At 40.8% G+C, this 11874-nt stretch overlaps 1 long non-coding RNA gene across 1 annotated transcript in view; it reads right to left on the bottom strand.

The window, feature by feature from the left end:
• Positions 1 to 11874, bottom strand: part of LOC134289761 (uncharacterized) — a 182795-nt gene that overhangs the window by 88802 nt on the left and 82119 nt on the right. The window lies entirely within an intron of this gene.

The following is an 11874-nucleotide window of genomic DNA, read 5'->3' as shown; positions in this document are numbered from 1 at the left end:
TGCTATCTTTGGCGCCATATGCAGCAATGTTGCCTGCTGGGAAGCTGGAGAATCACTGTAAAAGTTTGTCCAGTTGGATACAAATCGATAACTAATTAATGAGGCGTCCGATTTGAATGCGGTCTTCGGCAAAGTTGTAGCTGATAGAGTAGCCTAGGAGTATCAAGGGCCCACTAACTCTCTAGGTCACTTGGGGAAATGTTACGGTCGATTTAATGAAAAACATCGTTTTCCCATAGTAATTCCCATACAAACTTTGAAGGGCTTGTGCACTCTCAATTTTCAACCAAATGAGCTCAAATTTTGGGAGAAGGCATATAATCTGGTTAGGAATCGAATAAGCGGTGTGGAGCAAAAACGATTTTTGTGAACCACGCTAATGACCATCCGCTTATGAAGCGAACGTGTAGCCACTACTCCACGGGCCCCGGCGAAAATTTCTTGAACATTTTATTTAGGAATTCCACAAAGTAATCCTTTAGGAATTCCTTCAAAGTTTGCTTTATCATTTTCTTTAAGAATCTTTTTTGAAGAATAGTTTGTCTTCAAGAATGTTTGAAGTGGTTAATGCAAAGATGTCATTCAGTATTTCTATAAGCACTGCACAATGGGAAAAATAGGTATAAAACGCGAATAAATTCAATATCTCTGCTCGGAGTGGATGGATTCGAATGAATTTTTGGCACAAACTGTAAAAATCTCTATTGTTTTAAATAAGGAGGGTGTCATTCGCCGCACGATGCTGGACATCAGTGTTTTAAGCTCGTTTTACCCCGCTCTCTCTTACAATGTTGCCTCCGAGGATGTTTTCAATAGTACTTCAGAGTGTAGTGGCGTTCCGGTTATCATAAGTAATTTTAATCCCTACTCGCCCAAACTAACGATCTTCATTTTGTTTTTATCACTCATGTTCGAAAGCATTCTGAAATCAATATTGCACAGCCCAGCTCACTAAATAAAACAGTTCAAAAATAAGGCCGTTGCAAATATTTTTGTCACTTTTTGTCTCACCACTTTTTAGCTGGTCGAGGAGAGGATAAAAACAACAGAGCATTCAATCTGAAAAATATTAAAAACTCATCGGAATTGTTAAAGAATTTTTAGCAAGACACGATATTTTAATAACTATTTTTTATTTGCCCCTTAAAAATGCAAAATCTACCCAAAAAAGTCAAAATGAAATTTGTATCAGCCTAACTATGGTTAATAAATTTTGCAGTTAATTGATTTTAATTTAAAAAAATAAATTTATCACGGTAAAAAAAACCGAAAAACCACTACTCTAAAAGATTCTTGAAATGGCTTTATTAAGTATTTCTCGAAATATTTGTCTAGGAGGTCCACCAAGGATTCTATCAATAAAATCTGAGGATTCATCTAGAAGATCATCCAAAGAATTCTTAGGAAATTCCAAAAATAATTACAATTAAACAATCTCCAAGGATTCCTTCGGAACCAGATATTCTTTCAAGAAATTACATCGAAACTCCGCCAGAGGAAGCGTACATACATACATGCATACATACATTTATTTGTTCAACATCATTAAGATAAGACATAATCAACAATAGTACGCCGCAATACTCGGTTTGTGGCTGCCGCTCTCCATCCTCGGTCGCGCCCAATGCTCGTTAAGTCACACTCCACCTGGTCCGCCCATCGTGCTCTCTGCGCTCCACGCCTTCTTGTACCAACCGGATCCGTTGCAAACACCAGCTTTGCAGGGTTGTTGTCCGGCATTCTTGCAAAATGCCCTGCCCAACGTATCCTTCCGGCTTTGGCCACCTTCTGGATGCTGGGTTCGCCGTAAAGTGCAGCGAGCTCGTGGTTCATCCTTCTCCGCCACACACCGTTCTCCTGCACACCGCCGAAGATCGTTCTTAGCACGCGTCGCTCGAAAACTCCGAGTGATTGTAGGTCCTCCTCGAGCATGGTCCATGTCTCGTGCCCGTAGAGGATCAGCGGTCTTATTAGCGTTTTGTACATGGTGCATTTGGTGCGTGGGTGAATCTTTTTCGACCGCAGTTTCTTCTGGAGCCCGTAGTAGGCCCGACTTCCGCTGATGATGCGCCTCCGAATTTCACGGCTCACGTTGTTGTCAGCCGTCAGTAAGGATCCGAGGTAGACGAATTCCTCCACCACCTCGAAAGTATCCCCGTCTATCGTAACATTACTACCCAGATGGATCCGGTCGTTTTCGGTTCCGCCTACCAGCATGTACTTTGTTTTTGAGGCATTCACCACCAGTCCGACCTTAGCTGCTTCGCGTTTCAGGCGGGTGTACAGTTCTGCCACCGTTCCAAATGTTCTAGCGATAATGTCCATGTCGTCCGCAAAGCACACAAATTGACCGGATTTTGTGAAAATCGTTCCCCGGCTGTTGAGCCCGGCTCGTCGCATCACACCTTCCAGCGCGATGTTGAAGAGTAGACATGAGAGTCCGTCACCTTGTCGCAGTCCCCGGCGAGATACGAATGAACTGGATAGTTCACCCGAAACCCTTACACAGTTTTGCACACCGTCCATCGTTGCTTTAATCAGTCTAGTCAGCTTCCCAGGAAAGCCGTTTTCGTCCATGATTCTCCATAGCTCTGCGCGGTCGATACTGTCGTATGCCGCTTTGAAGTCGATGAACAGGTGGTGCGTTGGGACCTGGTATTCACGGCATTTCTGGAGGATTTGCCGTACGGTAAAGATCTGGTCCGTTGTCGACCGGCCGTCGATGAAGCCGGCTTGATAACTTCCCACGAACTCATTTGTTTTAGGTGACAGACGACGGAAGATGATCTGGAATAGCACTTTGTAGGTAGCATTCAAAATAGTGATCGCCCTGAAGTTCTCACATTCCAAATGGTCGCCTTGCTTGTGAATGGGGCAGATTACCCCTTCCTTCCACTCCTCCGGTAGCTGTTCGGGCCAGAGGAAGCGTACACCTTCTAGAATTTCTTCAAACATTCCTTTATGGTTTCTTTCAGGAGTTCCTCCAAATATTCCTTCAATAATTTTTCCACGGAAGTCGAGGATTTCTCAATTATTCCCCCACATAACTCTTTTGAAGATTTCTCCAAGTATTTATCTTGGCGTTTTTGCAAGTATTCATCATTCATCTTTGCGTTCTTTTGAAGTTTTCTTAAGAATTTCTTGCAAGGATTTCTTCGGAAATTCCTCCAAAGATTCCTTCAAGAATCACTGCAACGATTTAAAAAAAACTGCAAGGATTGTTCAAGGAGTTTCTCTAAGGTTTCACTAAGAGATTCATCCTAGAACTCCCCCAGGAAATTTCCGAAGAATTCATTGGATAATCATTCAAGAATTCCTTCAAGGATTCCTACAGAATTCTTTGTTCTCTATAGGAATCCCTTTCTGAAATTCCTCCAAAGAATTCTCTTCTATCCATCTGCTCTAGGAGTTTCCTTAATGATTCCTTCAGTTATTTTTGCTAGCATTCCTCTCCTTTTCTAAAAATTTATTTAGCGAGTTTTGATAAGACTCCTTCAAAATTATTTTGAGAAACCCTTTGGAAAATGATTCTAAATTTCCGTCAAGCATTTTAGCCAAGAAATTCTCCAGGATTTAATTATGATATTCCAGAAACTTATCCATATAATAGTTTAAAAATTTCTCTGAAGATTTCTGTTAGGGCTATTGTGCACTTAGTAATCTTCCGATCCCAAATTCATCCTATTCGAAAAGAAAGCGATTACAGCGGCACCAATTTATTCCATAATTTTTGTTATCATTCTCACTTTTAACAAATACTCAAAAAATAGAAAGAAAACAAAAAGTGCTTCATTCCTTTGTTTTGGGTAGAATAAAGTTTCTTCCAAAATTGCTTCAGGAAAGTTTCCAAAGATTTTCTCAGTATTTAAATCAATAAAACCTCTTGCGATTTCTCCAACGACTCATTCAGAATCCATTCGAGTATCCTCTTAGAACTTCTTAAAATGATTTCATCAAGCAATTCTCCAACTATGTTGTTAGAAATTTCCTTCATGATTGCCTCAGGAATTTTTCCAACATTTTTTTTAATTTTTTTTTGAAGTTTTATACACAAATTTCTCTAAAATTTCCTATTGGAATTCCTCTAGAGTTTCCTGTGAGGAGTGTTTTTGGTAGAAATGCTTTAGAAATACCTTCAATGAGCTCTTCTAGGATTCAGGAATTCAATGAATATCAGAAATTCAAATAAAAAATGTAAGAATTTTTTCACGAATTCCCACAAAAATATCTCCGAGAAATGCTACTGGAATTCCTTCAATGAATTCTTTAGGTATTCTTCCAAGGTATCCAACAGGATTTTTTCTATTGATATTTTCAAAGATTTCTTCAGCGACAACACCAAGGATTCGTCCGGATTTGCTATACGAAACTCTCCCGAACTTTCCAAGTGAAGAACTCCAAGAATTCTTTCTTGGATATCTTTTACGATTCATCTAGAAATTGCATCAAGGACTTCTTAACAAATTTCTCCAAGATTTCCTTTAAAAGTTGCTCCAGCGATTGCTTCGGGAACTCCTCCTAGTGTTTCTTTTCTTAAAGATTTCCTTAAGCTTAAACGATTCCTTTGGCGCTACCCCACATGATCCCTTCAGCAATTTCTCAGAGGAATCCTTCTAGATTTTGTTTAAGAAGTTTCTGCATTAGTTTTTTTCGCAATGCCTCAACAGACGATAGTTCCAAACGTTTGCCGGGACAGCTTGTTAGTTAATAATTTTCAATTTTACTAGTGAAGTACGTTTATTTTCACTTCTCTATTTTTTCACTCTCTTTGTACCATCATCTCCGGGTATCCTGGAATAAATTCCGATAAAAATCCTAAGAGGAATCTCTGCAAGAAATCCTCTGAAGAATTCTGAAAAACATTTCTTGCAGGCATCTTCGAGAAATTCTGGGATCGGAATCCAAGAAAAATCTCGGAAGGAATTCCTAGAATAATCCTGTATTGAATTCTGAGAGGGATGCCTGGAGGAATCCCGATAGCTATACCAGGACGATTATCGGGAGCAATCTCTGAAAGAAATCTGTGAAGAATCTCGGAATCAAGCTCTGAAAGGAAGCCCTGAAAAAATAATCCTTGAAAGATTCCCAGAGGAAATTGCAGGAGAATTTCCGGGAGGAATATGTAGAGAAATTTCTGGAAAAATCACTGGATGGATCCTTAAAGTATTGTTAGTATCCGGCAGACGTGCGAGTTCAACTTTCTATTTGACTATTTTCACATTTCTGTTTCTTCACTCTCTTCATACCTTCATCCAGTGGCGATTCCCTAACCTCAAATCTACCTGTTCAACGAACTTAAATTCAGTGGCGATTCCCTAACCTCAACTCTACCTGTTCAACAAGTGTAAATTCTTGAATTTTTTGGACAAATTAACTTGTAATTAGTAGAATTTGACGAGAATAGTTGTGTTCGCCCATTTCCAAATCGATTTGGATAGCAAAGTCTTTGCAATTGCAAGTTTTTGGGTCGTTGAACAGGTAAAAAGTGAGGTTACGAGACGCCACTGCTTAAATTCTTGAAATCTTCATCAAATTGGCTTGTAATTTGTAGAAAATGATGAAAATAGTCGTTTTCGACCATTTTCAATTTGATTCTGATCATGAATTCCTCGCAAACTCAAGTTTTAGGGTCGTTGAACAGGTAAAAAGTGAGGTTACGAGACGCCACTGCCTTTATCTCTGCCTTCACTCTCCGGGTACCTTGGGATGAATTCCGGGAGATATCCTGGGAAGAATCTGTGCAGGAATCTGGAAGAATTAAAAAAATATATATAGCTTGAAGAAAGCTCGAAGTAATTTTGAGATGGATTCTGAGATTGAGCTCTTGGCGAGATGCCTGGAAGAGTTCAGGTAGGAATACCAGATCGGTTATTAGAAGAATTCCAAGAAGAATCTTGAAAGGAAGCTCTGCAGGACCTGTAGTAATCCCGGAATGAATAATTGGAAGATTTTTTGGAGCAATTTGGAGAGGAATCCTGGGAGCAACCTTGAGAGGAATGATGAACAGTTCATCGCCTTCAATGATCGACTGTTATCTTTAATTGACACTTTCAATGGCTACGTAGTCTTTGTTCTTCAATAAGGTTTATTGGTTACCCAACGCCAAGGGATGGTGCCTTCATCAGGGAAAAAATAATGATCTCGTCTTGTCTCTTGTCTGTGTTTAATCTTAAGATTTCAACTTGATGCCTTTTGATCAGCGCAAATAGTTCATTTGAAATTTGAAAGCTAAAAGCTTCAAAGATCAAAGACATTCATTTTAGAATTGCTGTCCTTTAAAAAGGACGTTAGGTGGATATAGTTTAACAAAGTCGTGGGAATTAAAGTAAAAAATCCTTTAAAACAAAACTCGAACAAATTCTGCTGTTTTTAATGTCTAAAAACAACTCTCAACCAGAAAACTTTACATTTGACGCCATATTATGAGCACAAGGAACCAACGAGTTGGCTGGTTGCACCTAGGAGCATCCTCCTCAGTGTGCATGTGCTGGTAATCTTTCGGTTTTGGGCGAGGATGGTGCCTGTCATTTCAGAATGCTTGCCAATGAAGAAAAGTAGAAAAAATGCTGATGCAATCGATCGCCCATTGAAGATCGTGTACAGAAGGTTTGGGAATGGCTGCAGCGCTGATTCACCCTGATAGTGGATTGTCGATTCGTAGTAGCAAGTTGACAGATTGTACATTATTATCATATTGAAACGGTGCTTACGACAAGAAAATTTCCATTACGAAAAGTCCCTGGACCAACCAGTAACCGAACCCATCACCCTCAGCATGTCCATTAAATATGATATTTTGAATATGTTTGCATTCGATTTGTAGGGGAAAAATCAATTTGGCCACTCACCCCCTTTTAGAAATGTCATAACAGAAAAATAAAAATGCTGAATTTACTGTGGACACTGAGCTGTTAAACATACTCTGTGCCAGTTGAGATGTAATACTACTAAGAAGAAGAAGAGGTGTCCACAATGTTTGTTGCACGCCATACTTGGTGTAGGCACATATTATGATCCGAAGATTCATTTGACCGCATTGCATCCAACAGAATGCATATGCATTGTGCATAAACCATACCACAATCACATTATTTGCAAACATGCCCACTTGTTCTGTTGCCATGGCCGGCCGTCCTAACCCAATCACCGGGCAGGGCCATACTAGCAGCTAGCAGTGGTATGTTTATATCGTTCCATCCAATATTCGGCGTATCATGCCTTCATATTTTAGTGGTTTTGACAATCTGCTTTGGCTGGTGCCATAACTTGGCACCTTGCCGCGCTTTCTGTGACCTTGCGCCCATTACCGACACCATATAGATGCTGCTGGTATATATGTTATATGTACGTTATGTTGGTCCGGGTCGGGCTGCACAACCAGCTAAGTATGCCACACTCCAAAGTGGCACTTGCCCTGGCTGGTGTCAGTACACGAGCACCGAATGTGAAATTTAACGTTACTGCATCGCCATCATCACCCTCCGGATTGGATCGGGCGGGGAGCGCATCCAACCCAACCCAGTCAGTCAGTAATCGATTCCTCTCAGACGTCCTCTCCATGATGGCACTTTCAAGGGCGGGCGTTTCGCGACTCACCAAACAACAAAGTGAAAATTTCGATACACATCCGTCCGTTTCCAAGTGGCGGGCGGCATGGCGCGATGTGATGCCCGGAGTGTTGGTTGATGTTGTGGCAGGCGCAGTATCATAACGTCCGAGGCCATAAAGTCCCAGGACTTTATGGCGCATTTTTTCGGGGCATAACGTCCGAACTTGCAAATACGCCACGAAGTCCAAGGAAAGAAGGCACATAGGATATTTTGACGCATCCAAACTTTTGGACGCTATTTCGCAAAAAAACGCGACCTAATGTCCGGGACTGTATGGCCTCGGACGTTGTGATCCGGCCCCGTTGTGGCACTATTTTGAGCGTGTTTTTGTTTGATCAGTTAAAACATCAATCGTGTTGAGGTGGACGGGGCACAGTGGTTTGCATTAGGTTTCAAAACTTTTTTACGAATTCATCTTATGTGCCATATTTAGATACGTATTTCGAGTCGAATACGAGACACTGAAGACGACCTTACAGTTGAGGTTGAAATACGTACCTCTCAAAGGATGCAAATTCTTAGTGAAATTAAAATGAACAACCCGATTTCCTTTTTACTATCATTACATTTGTCCAGCATTTGGCAACCCGCAATCCAAAGCGAACCTGTGTCGCTGTTGCCTTTACGATTTCTGACGCAGAGGTATGCACGATCTGCCGGTATAGGCGAGAGAATGCATCATCAATACCTTTTCTTTTTTAACAATGTTATGCATTCTGAAAAGCCTGTTAATCCGCAGCAAATGTTCATTGGCTCCTTGGCACATACGATACGGAGCGGCTGACGAGATGTTGCCGTTCCATAATTCTGTTCAATTGTATTCAATAACGCTGCATAGTAGGCCTGGCCGCTTCAATACTTGTAATACATCTCCGATGCCTTGCAAGTATTGATAACGTCAAGAAAAATGGTAGAAGTAGTCGATTCTATCATTTTCCAGGATTCTTTCAATGAATGGCTGTGTATGTGTAGACTAGACTAGACTAGCAAATGTTCATTGGCTCCTTGTGCCAGTACAGCTGATCTAGCAGTGAAGGTGTAATCAGAATTTTTCGAAGTAGATTTTTTTTCGTTAAAATTCTCTTTGCATACATTTGAAATTTAAGTAAACTTGTAAGCTTAAAGTCTTGGATAAATTAATCTCAAATTTGTGTCGCCTTTATTGTACGCCCTTTCCAACAACTAAAACCACTGTGCATCAAAAGGAGGCCCTTTGCAGAAAGTGCAAAAAAAACTTCAAAAGCGAACCGACCGTCAAACCGTTCGTCGCGTCACTCACTGGACATGGGCGATTTGCATTTGGTTGCACCTCGTTGTTGTCGTCGCCCGCCGTCGTTACCACTGTAAACTCCTGCCTGCCCTAACCCGTACCTGTTGGAAAAAGAGGGAAGCAAATATCCGTCATCGTCCTCCACTAGCGTAAAGCGCAGTTCATATCGTTCTGGGGTGGAAACCCCACACCCACCACCACATGACAAAAAGGAATTCCATTGGACTGACCCAGCGAAGGACGACGACGACGGTTTTGAATCGGAATTTGTTCCGGACTTCTAATTGGATCGATGTTGTTGCTGCAAGCGGCGGGCCTCAATTACGTGGCAGTTAGTTAATTGGTGTTCACACAACAATCCTAGACCGTGGTATTATCATTTTCATGTGTGATACAATACGATTATCAAGGAGTGGAACATTGTAAATCTGTGTTAGATGGGGATTATGAAGTAGAATCTATCGCAAAACTCCTAGAAATGACGTAAAAACTTTTATCTGGTTTCAGTTTTTTTATTTTTTTTAAATTCCATTTATGTATCTTTCTTATGGAAAAGTTCTTCTTCTTCTTCTTCTTCTTCTTCTTCTTCTTCTTTATGACTCTACGTCCCCACTTAGACTTGGCCTGCCTCGCTTCAACTTAGTGTTCTATGAGCACTTCCACAGTTATTAATTGAAAGGCTTTCTTTGCCTGCCATTGCATGAATTTGTATATTGTGAGGCAGGCACAATGATACTCTATGCCCAGGGAGTCGAGAAAATTTCCCCGACTGGAACGGGAATCGAACCCGCCGTCTCCGGATTGGCGATCCATAGCCTTAACCACTAGGCTAACTGGAAAAGTTGTTTATCCTTAAGAAGGAATATAATTTGAATCTTTATATTCTCTATAAAAATATAAAATTAGGAGTATGCAGTGTGTAAAGGAAATAACAAGTCAATAAACTTGTTAGAAACCACGTCTCACATCGAACAGTCAGGTTCGAATCACTTTACCGAAGAACCCTTCGGGCGATCGAAAGATACCTACACTCAGCGAAGTAAACTACCGAAATTCATCAAAATACCTTATGAAATTTAGCCATAACAGTAAAGTATGGAGGCCATAAGAGTTACCTTATGAAAATTGAACATGCTTATTATGACCTAATTACATAACATAAACTTATGAAAAGAGCAGAAAAATCACAAAATGATGCAGACTGGAATCGATCCATGAACGTCGAGATCACTGAGCTCGTGCCCAACCCACGCGGCTATCGACGCTTGAGAAAATCGTGTTGCTAAATGTGTATAAAAGCCAAACTGTGAGTCGATTCTGCGTCATAGACCGACCTTATGAAAATCGTTCTAACCGTTATGAATTGTTTAAAGACCATTTCATAAGTTAGACTTTATGATAATCTTAGGTTTATTTGCCTGAGTGTACGTTAGGGCGGCAATTGAATTGGTCTGTCGTTGGCACTCTTATGGTAAAAATAGCACCTCTACTAGGAAAGTTACCGACCACCACACCACACAAGACGACGACCGGGACGGGTGTGTCACCGTTTGTAGTTGTTGTTGTTGTTGCTGTTGTTGTTGTAGTAATTAATTGAGATCACTTTGGTACGGATCAAGTACCTACTCTTGTGCTCACCAGACCAGACAAGGGGCAGTTAAGAGCGGGGGTTTTTGTTCAAGACGTAACCGGTGCCTTCAGCAGTACCGGGCGACGACGGCGGTTAGCAGGTGTGTGGTGATTGCTGTAATTCACCTAATGTGTCATCGACACTGACGGTGGTCGATGTTTTTGTCGTTTCTTCAGGGTGGTAGGACTGTTCAACTTTATTATTTTGAGTAAATCAATATTGTATTGGTCGGTGCTAGATACTCTTCAAGGTTGTCACAAAGTTCAGCGACTGAAATCAAAGATAGGTAGGGAATGTTAGGTCATATTTAGTATGAATAAAATCGAATTCACCACACTTATAGTTTTGAACATATTACAAGCAAAGCGTTCGGTATGAATAAAATAGTGCATATTTACAACAAGTTAACCCCTTTGATTTACACACGTGCCGCTGTCCAGGCCTGTGAACGAAAATAATTTGTGCTTCGTACACGTAAAATTCAGCATCTGAGTAGTTCCGTGTCAAAAATTGAGTTCAATCCACCAAAGCAAACCATAGTTACAGCATCTCAAACTTGGCCATTTTGTATGAAAATCGGCGATTGCCCGATCAACTATACACCACAGTGTATATAGATTTCTACTGGAAGCTTGTTGGAGTTTCTCCCAACATTCTACCCAGAGGTTTTCCCGGGTTAGCTCCCGAGATTTTTCCAGCGTTCCTCCCTGGATTTCTGCACGAATTTTTCCCTTAGGTCTCTGCTGGACTATATCCCAAGATTCCTTTCAAAAATGTTTCTGGTAAGCTCCCAGAGTATCTTGCAAGATTTGTTCTGGAAATTATCCAACTTTCCTTCATGGATTTCCCTTTAGAGGCTTTCCAGAACTGATTTCCAACAGTATTGCCCGGGATTTTTACGAGATTTCTGCTGATAATTTTCCAGGAAATCCTTCCGGAGTATTTTTTCGAGATTTTTTTGCAATTCCTTGCGAGATTCCTGCCGAAGTTCATCCCGGGATATCAAACTTCCTACAGGCATTTTCCCTGATAACCCCCCCCCCCCCAATTATTTCCAGAAATTGTTCCTATGTCTCAGTTTTTCTCGGGATTTCTTTAGAAGTTCCACTAGAGATTTCTCTAATAGTTCTTCCTGGAGTGAGTCCAAGAGCATTCTGAGAAAATTTCCTGAAAAAAAAAACCGACCAAGCATCTTTTAGATAAACCCCAAAAGAAACGCCCAGAATTCCGTGTTAATTTCCAGTAATGATTCCGGGAAGAACTCTTGTAATAATCCCGGGAGGATCACTAAGAAAATCTTGATGATCTCTGCCAAAAAATCATGCCAAAAACTATACGAGCATAAGCCTGGAGATATTACTGAA

The sequence above is a fragment of the Aedes albopictus genome, chromosome 3 (assembly GCF_035046485.1).
Source record: "Aedes albopictus strain Foshan chromosome 3, AalbF5, whole genome shotgun sequence".
Classification (NCBI taxonomy): domain Eukaryota; kingdom Metazoa; phylum Arthropoda; class Insecta; order Diptera; family Culicidae; genus Aedes; species Aedes albopictus.
The sequence above is the reverse complement of the archived record's forward strand: the minus strand, read 5'-3'. Positions and strand labels throughout refer to the sequence as shown.